The 16,251-nt window shown below is 37.6% G+C and overlaps 1 protein-coding gene across 9 annotated transcripts in view; it reads left to right on the top strand.

Annotated features, from left to right (window-relative positions):
• Positions 1 to 16,251, top strand: part of LDB2 (LIM domain binding 2) — a 178,937-nt gene that overhangs the window by 59,138 nt on the left and 103,548 nt on the right. The window contains exon 2 of one of the 9 annotated variants that reach the window (XR_015794215.1): positions 15,789 to 15,884. The exons of the other annotated variants lie outside the window; for them this stretch is intronic. The gene's annotated coding sequence lies outside the window, so the exon portion shown is untranslated. The remainder of the gene's footprint in view (positions 1 to 15,788; positions 15,885 to 16,251) is intronic. 9 annotated transcript variants of the gene reach the window in all.

Here is a 16,251-nt window from a genome sequence, read left to right as displayed (position 1 = left end):
TTACTTGCCCTTGAAGTTGAGCAGTTTGTGTACTCTTTCCAGCTAGTGAGTGAATGGAATTCTCGGGGTCTGGCCTGGTTGGAAATGACACCCCCCCCCCCGCCCCCGGCAAGCAGATCCAATTGGGCTCAGATGAGCTCATTCTCACGGTCGGCCCATTTTTACAATCCGCACTCTTCATCAGGGGCACAACAACATCTTGAGGTGTCCCCTCCTTTTCACTGCTTTTGTGGCAGCAACAATATGGAGACTTCCCTACATCCATCATTGGGGCACCAAGGTTCCTGGGAAGCTTTCTGTAATTTCTGTTCATTTCTGTGGTCCCTTCCCTCTCAGTGCTGCTCAGCATGCCAGGAAAAACAATGGGAATGCTGGAATGCCTGGGATTTGCCATTTTCCAAGGTTCCCTATGCAAATGATGACATGTGTAGATTACGGGAGTTGCATCATGTCATCCTTACCTTTGATTTTGCATTTTTTCTCAAGTGAAAGTAGAACTTCTTTCTGGTGCCCCAATGTTCTGGTCAGCCCTAAAGCTCAGCAGAAAGGCAGAAGCAATCCTGCTATCATCTCCAGCTCCAGGTTCAGGCTGAAGAAGGTTGCTTATCCTGGTTTAAGCTGCTTAGAAGGAACAGGGGTGAGAATGGTCATTATTTGCCCAACAAACTTGGCTGGACTTTTTGACATGTGTTAGTAAGAGGGGAGAAATGCTCTTGACTGCAAGAATAGTGAGGGAGCTTCTAAATCCTTGACATACTGGGCATTTCTGTCTCTTTCAGATATCAACTTATTAATAAACCTAACTGCAAAGACTAAAAACAGAGTTATTGTGCCTCTGCACATAATGCAACTTTTAAAAAAAGTAGGAATGGCCAAATGGCTAGTGTTTGGAAATAAAATTAAGCCAGCTAATGATCATGCTCATCTAAATACATTAAGGCAATGATAGGCTTGCACTACAATTTATGGGTGGAGTAAGAGCCATAATTAGAGGGTTTTTTAAAAGAACCCTTCTAAGCTCAATTACTGAGTCACATGGTCCTTTTTAAGTAAACTTTTGGAGAAAAGAATCCACATTTGCTTTTGCATTTTTCCTTAAAATGCAGATGTATTCATTATTTTATGGAAGGTAGCAAGATGTTAGACTTTTTTTTAAGGAAATAAGCAGTGGCTTGTGCTTGGTACGTTTTAGGGATGATGATAACACATTAAAGTTGGCTTGTTACAAGGCAGGTGTGTTTATTTAGCATTTCTGCATTCTCATGTAATCACTGTTTTTGCTATGTGGTTTTGGAACCACAACCATCATCTCTCTACTGCAGGGTTCCTCAACCTCAGCAACTTTAAGATGGGTGGACTTCAACTCCCAGAATTCCCCAGCCAGCATAAGTCCACCCATCTTAAAGTTGCTGAGGTTGAGGAACCCTGCTCTACTGGACAGAATGGGAGAGTAAAGATCTGTCTCCCTCAGTCTTGGTGTCTCCTGTTTCACAAGAGGGCTCTCTAGGGAGCTTCATAAAGTTTTCCAGAGGTCATAATGAGAGTAGATAAATGATTTCCATGAACAAACTGCTTTCATATTTTATTATTTTCGGTCCATGCATGAAGACTAACAGTATAATGAGTCATTCAGTAAGGACTGGGAGGCTCTTGACACATCCTTGCTGCTTTCAGATGTTCTGTTATTGCATCCTACAAACAACTATATTTCTGACCAACTCAGTTGTTCCACATGCATAGTTATGCTCAATGTACATGTGACTGAGATGGTTTCTAAGCACCTTTAATAGAAACAGCATTAGCAAGTAGTATTGGGGGAAGCGTCTTAGACATCCTTGGCTGATTTCAGAAGCTAAGTAGGGTAAGCCCTGGTTAATATTTGGATGGGCACCACTTTGGAATGCCAGAACTGTTGGCTAGACCAGTGAGTAAAAAAATCCCCAAAGAAGTCACAAGCTACTCATGCATTTATTTATTATCAATTTAATCAATTTATAAGCTTCTGCACTTGCTGCAGCACCTCTAGGCAATGTTCAACTGACTACAATTTAAAACCACAACATCAAGACAAAAATAATAACCATGAGAGTATTAAGAACCCACATCAGAGAAACAATGCAACAGTTGCACAACTTACAAACATCAGCTAGTCAAAGCCAAGCCACCATCTGAAGCAGGGACAGAAATCACACTGGTCCAGGGCCTGCTGGAAGAGCCAGCTCTTCAGGGCTTTTGTAAAAGCCAGCTAGGTCAAGGCCATACAGCTTTGGAAGCAATTCTGTTCTAGAGAGCAGGGACAGCCACACAGAAGGCCCTGCTCAAAGGTCCCATAAGATGCATAGCTTTAGCGATGGGACCTGGAACCTGATGACCCTATCAGATCTTATTGGACAGGTAGAGAAAGCTGGTAGTTATCCAGGTCCTGAGCCATAAAGGGTTTTATAGGCGACAACTGGCACAGGGGACTTGCACACAGAAGCCAACCCATGGCTAGTGCTGCTGGTGAAATAGAGGTGTCCCCTAGATGAGATGAGGTGCGCCCATAACTAGTATTAGCAATCCTATCCAAGGCTTTTGTTACATCCTCATTTCGGGAAGTGACTAAAGCCTCTGCTGAACTCACAAGAGCCTCAAGAAAACTCCTCAGGCACGTAGGGCGGACCAGTCAAGTAGACCCCTGAATGGATAAAGTCACCAAGAGTCAAGCTTGATCTGTATCTTTAATATGTACACACATGCACATACTTATCTCTCACTCTCACTTCCAATTGATTTTGCTGGTCTTCTGTGAGGTCATTCCATAGTCTACTTAGTGAAGCCCATGTTAAGCCACCTGGGTTTTGATAAGAAAAGTTGAATTCTGCAATCTGTACCAATTATGTCAATTAGATACATTTCAGCGTTTGCCTTAGTTGGCATAATTTATTTGGATTCTTCTTATCAAGAGAAGCCTAAAGTTTTTTAGCCACTGTAACACTTCAACAGCCATGGGAAAACTTCTGTCTTTAGAGAATTCACCAGGTGTTGCTGTTCACTTAAGAAACAAAGAGCTTAATTTATAAAATAAAGGCACAGGTTGAGAATGCTGGGAAGCTGAAATCCATGACCAACGTGTGCTTTTTCTGTGCTGCAGGAATGCGTCAAGTGGTCATTATATGTCATCCAGTAATGACAGAGTGAATTATGGGATGGCAGCATTTTAGGGAAATGATGTGTTAAGTCTGCATCTGTTCTTTAGCACCAATTAACAACGCTTTCATATTAAATTTGGAAATGCACTGTATCCTAGGATAAAGTTGTATACTGTCTGTTATGGCAATCTGAGCTGAAGCATATGGACTAGAAATAGAGCTATGAGTTGATCTGCAGGAGTTAAAATTAGACTTTGCTCAGGTATCCAACTGTGTGTTGTGGGAAGTTGTGAAATGCCCTCTTCCATCTCTGTATTAATTTGTCAGTAAAAGTGGCAGGTTGTACTGTATAATGTTCACAACTGTTAATGCCTCTCAACATGTTAAAATGGGTATTTGATGCTGGCTTATAGACATAGAAAATGGATTCATGCTTATCAAAACTGAATTCTGAAGGACTCCTGCATCTTAGCTCTTGGGTCATACTCTTTTTTCAGTTTATGTTGTGTGGTGGATCACACTCTGGAAGGAGGAAAACATTGGTTGGAGAATGGGCCAGAATCCCTCTCCTCTCCTCTCCTCTCCTCTCCTCTCCTCTCCTCTCCTCTCCTCTCCTCTCCTCTCCTCTCCTCTCCTCTCCTCTGATGTTTGAAGATGCAATCAAGGAAAAAAAGAGGGCAAAAGTAATAAAGGAACAAAAAAGAAATAGGAGTTTACAAGCTATATAAAACTGAATTAAGAATTTCCTTTTTTTAATAATATTTTTATTACAGATTACAATTAGAAAACATAAAACCCAATACAAACTACAAAAAATATAATAATAAAAGAAAAAGTGTAGAAAAGAAAAAAGTATATAAAGAAGTAACTTCTCCCTTCATCACAAGTATAAAAAATCTTAGTAACTTATCACCATCTCTTAAAATGCAACAAAAACCTTCTTCATCCCGAATCACCTCTTAACTATAAACAAAATCCAAAAGCCTCATCATCCAGTCCTTATCAGCAAAAGCCCATTAAGAGTTGCCAGAAATAAGTAAATATCTATTTTAACCTTGATCAAATAAGCCAACTCTATATTCTTTTCCTAAGATTTAACAATCTAGTTTTTAATCCCTTCAAATAATGTCCTAGAACTTGATTTCTTTTCACTTTTTTTTTTTTTTTGTGCTGTCTAAGAAAATCCTTTAGGACTTTAACAGATCTCTTTTGCACAGTAAGAAAAGATCATCCAAATCACTCTTCTGATTTAATACTTTTATGTCCCCTTTAGATATGAAGACATCGACCGGTTTCATTTGTATGTCAAGTGTATTGTCTTGTTCCATGTCATTCTTGTAATCTTGCCTTATTTCAATACATATCCAAATCAATTGCAGTCTTATCCGGTATAGCGTGTTCCTCTTCTGTGACATCATTAACACGCCATCTATCTATGATATCAGACATTCTTAAAATTAACTTTTGAGTCCATTGTTCAAAAATATCCTTTGAAATATCCACTGTGAAAGTATTTTGCTCCATTCTTTGTTAACGAGTTGAATTTAAGTGTCCTTCTCCTTTACTTGTAATCTGTATTTTCTTCCAGGTCCCTCTAGTGTCCGACCTTCGAAGTCCCATCCTATCATTTTTGCCCCCCAAAAAAACCGAACAACCACAGTTTCCCACAGGAAGGATGTTTGTAATCAATTTAAAATTTTTATTCCATATCCATCTGGACCCTTAGTCCACTTTAACTTTCCAAAATCAACACTCTAAACACCCTTTCGCTGTTTATTCCAAAAAATAATAATAGTTTTCCAAGTCCTTAAAATCACATTTAAAACTTCTTTCTTTAAGGAGAAGGAGACTCACCCAGTGAATGCAGTAAAAACTTCTTGTCCTGAAGGGTCTTAATATTTCCAAAGCAGTAAAAAATAATTCCAAAGGCGATTAAGAAATTAGGCTCAGTCAAGCTTTTTGTCCATAAAAGGCTGCATTATGACTGTGAGCTTAGATGGTATCCGCAGTTCCTGTAGTCTACTCACGAGGAGCAGCTGTCCGGAATGTGTGTGGGAAATCTCAAGATCTCTCCTTTTGCCTGAGAGATTTCACCGGCCAGGATCCAGCATCCAGCCAGCAATCTCTGCCATAAACATTGTCCCGCTTTGGCAGGGACATTTAGCTCACCATGGCATTCACTGGAAGTCTGAATTAAGAATTTTCAAGGTAATGTGAGATTAGTACTGCATATAAAATGATCTTAACATCAATTTAGTACTTTAAATTTGCTTAAAATCAAATCAATATTCAGTAATCAGTAAAGGGAGCTGATATGGTAAGACTCAATCAAAATAAACATATAATAGGAGTTTCTATCCAATCTGAAAAGTCATCCTTATTATGACAAATCAGGCAAAAGTATAGTATTTTAAAGCATTATGTTAATGGAAGCCTAAACTTCGGATGTGGTACAAGTCCATGTGCAGAACGATAGTCCAAAAATTTTCAAGTCAAATTAAATTCAGTATCAGAATTGTTTTTTAAACATGAAGTTGTTTTTTACATTGATACATGCTCCTATAAGTTAATTTGCTATTTTCCTAAAGAAAAAACAATGTGTAATTTCAGAAAGAAGCATAAAATATTCTAACAGCTGTTAACGTATACAGAGACAACAGTGCATATAGTACTTTGTAGGAATATAAGGCTTAGTAATGCTTAACAGAAAAACAGCTGGTAGAAAAAATGTTGATATTTAACTTGGGTTTCTTTCTATGATGAATCATCTTCCAGAATTTTGAGCTTTATGACATTATCACCAAGCATGAAAAAGTGATCCAGCCTGATTATTGCATTTCCAGCAATTTTTTAAAAAAATATGAATTATCTGTTTTGGCATTTGACATTGGTGTAATATATCAACAAAAAACATCTTCTACTAATATTCACATTAAATTTAATATTTATCTTCTACTGGTATTCCCATGGTTGCATATCAATTGTCTTATTTAGATTATACATCCATTTAATGATACACTCTTCACCTTGTCCATTTTCTGAATCTTATTTCAGTAACAACTTATAAATAAGCCCCAGCAAGCATTCTGAATTTTGTGTTACAATTTTTTCAAATTTGGTCAGGTCTCTGAGTGTTCCACCTTGTTTTGTTTTATTTCTCTTTGAACTATACTGCTAATTTGAAGTTATTGGAACCAATGAGGCATTTCTGACCATTCCAGTCTTGAAAGATTTCAACTTTGTTGTATTAAAGATTAACGCTTTTCAGCCTATAGGAATTATTATCTCTTCACTAATCAATTTTTTGTACATTCAGAATCATGGAAATAAATTGTATTGAACAAGGGATTTACAAGTCTAGACTTCTATATTTATCCCACTCTTTTAGTATGCTATTTATAATTGAATAGTCTCTTATAAACTGGACATTTCTCTCAATATCAGACTAAAGATATTTTTTTGAAAGGCTTTTAATAGTCCTGTCCCTTCAATAGAGGTAACCCAGCAATATAATCCAATCTGTCAACCGAGTCAAACAACTGGCTTGATAATATAGTTCAAGATTTGATACAGCCAGTCCACCTTGTTCTTTCACTCTTGCAAAATCCTTAATTTAATCTTCAATCTTTTATTTGACCTAGTGAAGTTAGTTATTTGTCTTTCCCACTTGTTCAATATCTTTTCCTCAATTCATACTCAAAACATTTGGAATAAAAAGTTGTTCTTTGATGGGATATTCATTTTTACTGTTGATATTCTTCTTAACCAGGAGATGTTTAACTATTTCCATCTACCATCACTTTTTCCCAATCAATAAATGTTGATTGAATTAAATCTCTGTTGTAGTTCATTAAGTAAATTCCCAGGTATTTAAGTTGTTAAACATTAGTTATTAAACCTTGTTTTTGCTGCAGGCATTGCTTTTCTTCTTCAGAAAAGTTCCATGAGATCATCTGAATCTCATCCTTGTTTATATGAACCATACTGATGTATATGTTTCATTGTTGATTCTAAGGAGTTATTTGGATGAGCAACTGGGAATGCTTTTCACTGGAATATGATTTCAGGTTGTGTTTCCGATTTGCCAGTTTGACACCTGAAATTTTATTCTCTTCCCATATCTTCCTTTTCAATGGTTCTAATGCCAATAAAAAGATTGGGTGGTTCTTTAGGATGGAAATGTAACAGAGAAAAAAGCTTGTTTTTCAGGAACCAATTTTGAAATTATTTTGCAGCAGAATTTAGAATTAATAGTTAAGTGCTCTGAGATGTTGTGTGTGACATATTCACAAATGTAATGTTTCCAGCCAAAATGAGGCACTAGTATACATAATGTAATAATAAAACGGTGCCCATTCATAGACAGTACTGAATGTTTGGCTGGTGATGATATTTATTTATTTATGGTTCTCTTTGATTTGAAATAGAGAAATCCACTGAGTAAACCTTGGTATTTAAAAATACTTCTAAATAATTTTTTGCTGCTATCTTTTGCAATAAATTCCTCAGTTTATACCTCATGAATAATCAGTTCTACAGATGTCCATCCAGAACCTATAATGAAGAGTCGCTAAGGAACCACGCTGGGTCACTTTTCATCACATGCACACACATCTCCCTTTGCATCAGTGGTTGGTTTTAATTGCATGGCTTCTAATTCTTTTCTTAAGAGTTATCATCTGTGAACTCTCCAGACTGGCTAATTTATTCTGTTAACTGGCCACTGTTCAGCTAGATTTCATTAATTTGCTTAATACATCGCACTGCCTCCCTCCATTTCTGCTCCTAACTAAAAATAGAGCCATTGTGATAGAAGCATTTATTTCAACTTCTAGCATTTTTAAAGGATTCTTCTTCTTCTGCAAGCAACTGAAAACTTACCAAATACACATTTGTCATCAGAGATTGCAGAAGAAGCCTGATAGGGCAGTGACTTTTTCTTCCCCAGAATTTCCCTGCTACTGGTCCTTGTGCCATTCCACAAAACTTAAAAACCCTCCAGAAGACATGTTGCTCTGGCTTTTCCTTGATCTTTCCCTGCTTTTGTTTCCAGCTTCTACGTCCACATTTCACGTCTGATGATGCAGGCATGGATACATCCTGTGGTACTTGACAACACTTTTTGAGTTCGAGTCTATCTGTGAAGGCTGAGATAGGAATCAATGGTTCTCAGGTCAAAGATGACCATTACATAACCATGCAACAACCACTTGGCTTGAAGGCCACCAAGCACCATGTCAATCATCCATTAATTTAGAAGAGCGGGAGGAGGAAGAAGCTGAAAGTTTAATCTCCCAAGGGTATAAAAGTCATTTACATCCTCTCACAAGCAATAATCAGCTGTTTGGCAAGACTTCATTCTGGTCTGCAATAAAGATTCTAATCTAGCTGAGCTGTGAATCTTCTGCCAAAGTCTAGCAGAGGAGCCAAGGCGAGCCATGAGGATCTGTGATCTACTGCTGAGTCCTTGTTGAGAAGCCTGACACCAGTGGTGTCTTTCTGTCAGCAGGATAGATACTCTGGAGCTTTCCACTATTGTGGGACCCACTAGAACAAATCTGGGGAGCAAAAAACAGTGGAATGGAATGCTTCCATTTAATGAAAGGAAGTCAGCTTACATAACTTTGGATGTAGCTCAGAACTGTCCCTTGATTTAGGTTACTTGGTGGAGCTAAACAGAGATGTGAAGAAGGTAGATGAAGATCTACTGGTATATATCTAAATAATATATAGCAGATCAGATTGTAGTTAGCAAAATTATCATCCCTTTTTTACTCTACCATGAGGGAGGGGGGACAGTCTCATCTTCTTTGCTTATTGCTAACTCTCTGTAAGTATGTATTTTCTGAGCTAGATTACGCCTGTTATGATCAATAAGATAAAGAAGGTAATTGGCACCAACTTCTGATTCACAGAACTTTGTCTGCTTAGTGCTAAAAACCAACAGCACACTCTTAATTCAGGGATATGTATTCTTAAATTCCCAGAACCACCTGCAACTCTGCAGCAGGAATTTTTTCCCTTAAACCCTTTTTTAAAAGGAGGATTGGAAAGGAAACACTACACTGGTTTTCTAGACTGAATGCTATTTTTTCCTTCCTTCCTTTGAAACAAAGCAATAAATTAGCATTTGTTAACCAAGCCTTTTAACTGAAAAAGTATTCTGATTTGCAAAAAACATACCTATGTCAATGTATTAATCCAAGCAGCAATCCTTTGTGTGAAAAAGTGGGTTTATCTTTTAACCTCTGAAATAATAGAGAGTATAATTAAACTATGTTAGTGCAACTAGACTAAATTATGTTCTATTGTTTCTTTTATTCCACCACCAAGTCATGCATCTCTGTAATCCCAAGTCCATTGAGGCCTCCAAACTGCCCACAAGCCCCAGAACTTGTGTAAGTTAATAAGTTTTCTTCCTTGCTCCCAGTTAACTCTTGGAGGGTGATGTTATAGCCTTGTCTGAAGAAGACTTCCCAGAAGAGGAAGGTTGGTCACAGGATGCCAAGTCCCCTCTACTGGATGAGACAGGTCTAGGAGAGCATGCATACTTTCCTCTGCCCAGGACGTTGGTCCATATTTCTGGTAGAACCACATCGCCCAACAGGACCATCCGATGGAATATTCAAAGGTCTAAAAGTGCTTCATGCTCAGTTTAAGAGGAATGTCTTTGGGATAAAGATATGCTTGACCACAGCTTTCTGGATGATTTGGTAGGCTAGGGGAGCACCAGATGTGTTGAAGGGGGGAATTTCAGCTTTCAGTATTAAGTTGCTTCTGCTTCAAAGCAGCTCATTGCTGTCCCTTGCAGTCCTCAGCAATCTAGCAGCTCGTTGGCTGACATACCATCTCTTTCTTGCCTGACTCCCACTCTCTTGTTCTGATCTTCTGACACCTTGGTGAAGACCTGGACAGGCTTGCCTTGGCCTTTTGAACTGACTGTGTGCCTCTCTGGATGTGAATAAATCCTGGGGGCATTAGATCTTGAACCTTTCAGTTAAGCTACAACTTAATTGCAGGATGCAATTCCAACCAGGACAGAACAAACACCAAGACTATTGGGATCTGCTAAATCATCCTCTGGATGCCAAGATCCCAGATTGCTATGGAGTACTGAAAAAATATAGCGGGAATTTCATAGTTTGATAACTATGTAATTCACAGCTCAGATCTTAACTCTAAATTCCCAAAATGTCTTTGGGCAAGACAGAGTCACTGTCCGTTTCCAAGGTAGGAATAAAAAAGGATAACTTTTCTTCATTTAGAGTCAGTAGACTGAATTTTTCAAGATGTAAACTATTCAAACAAGTTATTTGGGAGATGCTGGAATAGGATTGCAGGTGTTGAAATTTCAGCACCCTTCAAGGGAATTTACTGTTCTCAGTGGCTGGTAAGATTAGAATAAATTATGCAAAATGCTACACACTGAAAAATAAATTATTCAGAGGATGGTAAATTGTACAAATTAGCTTAATTTGCATAATTTGTACATTTTGTAGGATTCAGCTTTTTTATGGGGATATAATTTGGTTTACAGAAAGAAGGATTTTGATTTGTATATGTGTGTATGTGTGTATAGGAGATATTAAAATGTTCTATTCTTCATTTGTTTAGGGGTTATTTTGCTGCTTTTTATGGATAATGTTGTTTTTTTTTCTTTTTTTTTACAATTCATTAATTTTATTATCATGAGTTTTGTAAGCTGTTTTGTGGCCAGAGGTACAGTAGGCAGTATATCAGTTATTTATTACAAAGAATAATGCCATTGTTTATTTATGCCATTGTTTCAGCCAAAACCCATGCATGGTGGCTTTCTCATAAAGGTGTGACCTCTAAATGGGAATGACTATCAGTTTCAAAATTGGCATAATATGAATATTGTATCTATTCTGAGTTGGAACTCAGAACCTCACTATCTTGTAACTGCAGTGTCTGGATCATCTTCAGACAGCAATTATGTGTATTGCAATAATGCAAACAAGGACCAGCACTTGGACAACTCCAGCTAACATGTCCACCTCCAGAAAAAATTGCTATGGAAGTGGTTCTTTGTCCACAGTGTGCTAATTATTGTAACAATTCATCTTAATTTACTAGTTGTCATAGTAGATATGCTGAAGCTATAGATTTATCCTCTCAGCTGATTTGACTTCCTGTTGTCTTATAACCCTGGGGATCATCATCATCATCATCGTCATTTAGGGTCTTTCACTTCTTTTGCTGCTTCTGGGTTATTTCTTTTTTATTATGGTCTAGTGAACAGCCTGCATCTGTTAAATAAAGGCATGCTTTAGCAAGCTTGTATAGTTATTGAAAAACCAAAGTGGAGCCAAAATGGTTTTTTTACTATTATTATTATTATTTTTTAAGATGGGGAGTGTTAAGGAGCAAAAGACAGGGTAGCAGACTCTTGATGACTTAGATGGCTGCAAATAGTTTGAGATTTCTAAATTTCTTTTCTGCCACTTAGTTCTCATCTGGATCTTAACTAAGATAGACCTAGTTAAGGGGCAAAATGAATTTTACCCCTTTAAAGCCCCTGAAGATTTCCTTGTTGGATTGACAAAGGAAAACTTAGACCAGCATTCTGTTTCCAACCGTATCCAGCTTTTTGCTTTTGGGAATCCTGAAAACAGAACATGAAGGAAAGAAAACATCCCATTTTTTATCTCTTATACAGTGATTCTAAACCTGGATATTCCATTCTGATTTTTTGGCCCTTGAGCATATTGGGTGCTCTTCCTTGGTTGTATAAATGAATTGGGGGTGTGCAACTCTTTCTGACTGAAGCTCCGAAAAGTGCTTCAGAGGTTGCAGAAAGGAGAGCAGAGCACCTGCATGGAAACACTTAACCCAGCTCGGCCTTATGAGTTTGAATCTGAAGTGCCATACCTTCTGCCAATTAATTGGGCAGTTAGTTTAATTAGGCATTATATATGTATTATTTTCTATCCTAAATCCTCCTGAACTCGTCAGTAAACCTAAATTCTTGCTTGTATGCGAGAAGAGTGCCGTTTCTATCTCTCTCCTATATAGCTCAGTTCAGTTCTTGTTGTTTTTTAATGGAATCATCTTTCTTTTTTGAAGAAAGCACAGATGAGTTCCAAGTTGGAGCTTCAACAAAAATGCAAGTTAATTAATAAGACAGTTGCAGAATGAGTCTTGGGCTCTATCAAGTAGATTTCCTGGCAAGTCACTGGATGAGTATCATTAAATCAAAAACACGTTGTTCTTCATGCCAAGCTGTTAAATTTTTCTGCCAGTTTAAACATACACTGTTGCAAAAATGGCAGTGAGCCATCTTGGAGAATGAAAAAAGCCACCAAGGCCATTCAGGTTAAACCAAAAGACCAGGAATTTAGGAATGGTGAAGTACAATTCACGCATTTCCAATTTTGATAAGGGATGAGCAAAGTGTGAGTGCAAGAGAGAGAGAGAGAGAGAGATTCTTTTCATTTATTGGTATAATATGTATATCCCATTCTTCTTCCCAGATAGCAGTCATTCTATAGTTCTGAGCATATTTTATTCTGCCATGTAGTCTAGAAAGCATTTCCTTGACATTCTTTTTTAGGTAATATTGTATCTGTAACTAGAGGAACATTAGAAACAGAGTTTTGTCAACTTTTCTTTGCTCAGCAGTCGGCTTGAAAGCTTGGATCCATGTATTTTGTGTTCTCAGGAGCCCAAGACAATGGCAGGAAATAATGAAGTGGATTATCCAATACAAAAAATTGGGTCCAGCTCTCAACTTGTAAAAATCTACGTTTAAGCTTCCGAGATACCTTTTTATATTATGATACAACCGAACAGATAGAAAAAAACATGATTAGTTTTAGTTTTAATAATAATGACTGTGCCCCAAGGGCAGGATAAACTGAAAACAGTTTGATATCTGTCTGAGTGAAAAGGGATCCTCACTTCATATGCAAAGTTCTGGACTGTGGATTATGATCTCTGTAGTTTCATTTGCCTGCCCTGTAGCTGTGGTAGAGACCATTGCAATGTGTGTGTGTGGGGGGGGGGTGTACCAATAAAAAACAATCTCTCACCTCCCCAATTATTTTGATTTGATGCCTAATTGTCTCCTTCCAATTCTATGATACTTGGGCAAGACCTACAACAAAGGTGCCATCTTTAAGGGCAGCCCCTCATAGAGTACATTAGGAGAAAGCATTACAGGAACTTCTAGAAGCAACACCTAGTCCAGGCTGATCAGTTTTCTGAAAGCTATAGACTAACACTAGAAGCCTGCCATAACGTTATAGCTTCTGAAAGCTATAAATTGCAGTTGTTTTTCAACACTTGCAGATGTTGTGTCTTTGCTTTGTGTCAGTCCTGTACAGAAGGTGGACCTGAGTTATTTTATCCCTGCTTCCCCCCCCCTATTGTTTTGTGGATGGTTTTATCTTTGTTAAACTGTACACCGCCTTGAGTGTTTTGAAATAGGGTGTATACTTAAATAAAAATATTCCATCTTCATTCTGGACATGAGATGCAAAAACTGGGAAGGAAAGGTGGAGTTCATCTGGGTGACAAGGGCTGGATTATTTCTCCCATTTTAAACAAGATCTATTCATGTGATAGTACTATTTTTAATTTAAGCAGTATTAAGCACTTGTTCTCTGTGTGATGTGTTAATTCTGAGGGGAGGTCGTTGAAACAAGAGGACAAAATTTGAAAGGGAGAACTGGGCAAGCTTTTCCCCAAGGAAGAATTTATCATGGAGTTTTCTTTGCTTCTCATTTTGGGATTAAGAGAAGGAGAAACAACCTCTTTTTCTTTGTCAGCTTTAGCACTGTAAACAAATAATGATGCCAGCTGAAGGGACCAAGTGGCACATATCCTATGTCATCCCCATATCATTTGGGGAAGGAAGGAATTAGCCTGATTTATGCTATTGCATTTGCTTATTTGAGAGACCATAGCCTCTGTGGTGGGTAATTTTGAGGGCTTTTTTAAAAAAAAAAATCCTTTGCCCCATCTCTTGATGGCATTAATTAACCATTTTCTGAGTTCAGGAAGTTATTTCTCTGTCCCACTCACTTCCTCAACATTAGTTGCTGATTTAATTAGTCCAGAATATTATTTCCTCTTCCCTTTCTTTCCCATAGCCATGGAGGCCAGGAAACCCCTTGTTCACAATGCAGAGGAGATCATCCTGAATGATTCCTTTCTTCTTCTTCACTAATGTTTTTATGAACATTGTTTTTATTGTATTTTAATTGGGTTTTGTTCTTATTTTTACTGTAAACCACCCAGAGTTGCTCTCTGAATGAGGTGAGTGGTGACTAAATTTGAAATATAAATAAATAAAATATAAATAAAGCCAGCATTCTGGAAATGGCTTCTCTCTTTTCAAAGAAATCGCAGAGCGAAGCAAGCAAGAATAATGACTACAGATACTTGGTGGTTGTTGTTTTAAGGGACCTTCTTGTTCTTCTTCTTTTTTCTTTAACTTTGTCTTTTGCAAGGCTAAGTTCCTAGGAAACTGAATTCTTTTTCACAACCAGGTTCCTTCCAGATGCGTTGGACTAAAATAATTCCTGTCATCCTCTATCAGCATGTTCTAAAAATGAAAATAAAACAAAATGAAAGACACAAAAGTAGGCCCTGATCTTTTGTTTTGTTTTGTTTTACAAGTTGGTAATGTCACCTGCTTTTTTCTCTAGTGAAAAATATCTACAGTGGGATTACCCCATTTGCTTTAAATAAGTTTCTTCCCAAACAATTGATCTTTATAATGGCAGGGCCATTCTAGATTTGCTTAGTGGATTAAAGAGGAGATAGAGAAGTTGTTGTGGTCGTTTTGTCTAAACTTTCCAATGGGGTGGGCATATTAAATTCAGAACTATTTTACTTACAGGAAGATATGTCACCTTCATTAAAGATGAGCTAAAAATTTAAAGGAAACAAGTTGAGGAACACAAAGAATGCTTGGCATAAAAACACAAACTCTTTTAAAATGCTGAAGAGAAAGTCTAGGTGCACTATAACATGTGAGTGAATGAAGAATCACAATTCCTCAATAACTGGCATGTCTGGAAGGACCCTAAAACTGGGCTAGCCTAGAATGATGGTTAACCTGCTCACGTGCAGAAGCAGAAAAATAGTTGATTGGCCTGGAGGTTCGTCTTCTTCACTCTGGCCCCCCATAGCTGGTTTGATGTGCCTACAGAGTCACATTCCCATTTAAAGCCATGAGTTGTTCTCAAAGGTAAGAGTTGGACTGTGGCCAGAAGGTCACATCTTAACATTTGATGTTAAGCAGTACATGGTGGCAAAGAGTAAAATTTGGGGAAAGGGTGAACATGATAGAAATCTATAGCTTACTACCAACAAACCAATTAAGAGCAGAGAACCTCAAAGAAGCTTATATCTTGCAGCCTCCAGATATTCAAGAAGATGGCAACGATTAAATCCAGCATTCCTTTAAAAATTCTGTAAGGAATTTTTTGTTTGAAGATAGGTCTTGGTGGAAAACAGGAAGGAAAATTAACGTGGAATTTTAAAAAATCTCTAGTGTGTTTAATGGTCACTGGCCACTCCTCCTCTGTTGAGTTTCTCCGGTTTTTTCTCCCCCTTCCTTTTGTCTGTGCTTTAAATGTATCTTTAAAGTACTTTTCAAAGTATTAATTTTTCTGTCCATTATTTCAGTGTTGGAGAGCATGAGTGCAATGTGAAAGAAGGGTTGCCATGGAAATATCTCATTATTGCTGAATTGGAAAATAATTACTCTGCCAAAAATCCCAGGTAACCTGTCAGTGCTTGAGTTAAGGATGACTGGGGTAGCCTCGACTCTTTCTCTTAAAAATGGGGAATTTCGAAAATAATTTTTTCCTCTTGTTATTATTCTTGAGATGGGGGGGGAGTTATGCATACCGTTTCACTCTGTGGCAAATATCAGAATGTATCATTTTAATTGGGAATATATATTCACTTTGTATTCCACATATATACATTTGGTTAGCTTCACTTTTCTTCCCCTTGATTTAGAACATGAGGAAACATCTGATTAAAAATCTTGGCTAGTGTTCAACTTGTAACAGAAAATGGAGAGGTTTCTGTGGATGTATGGGTGTGGATTCCATACAAAGAAGCCATAAATGTATTTTCTACA

The sequence above is a fragment of the Python bivittatus genome, unplaced genomic scaffold, assembly GCF_059951505.1.
Source record: "Python bivittatus isolate LINGU-HERP-01145 unplaced genomic scaffold, Pbiv_v1 ctg000960_np1212, whole genome shotgun sequence".
Taxonomy (NCBI): domain Eukaryota; kingdom Metazoa; phylum Chordata; class Lepidosauria; order Squamata; family Pythonidae; genus Python; species Python bivittatus.
Note: the sequence above shows the minus strand (reverse complement) of the source record. Positions and strands in the feature narration are given on the sequence as shown.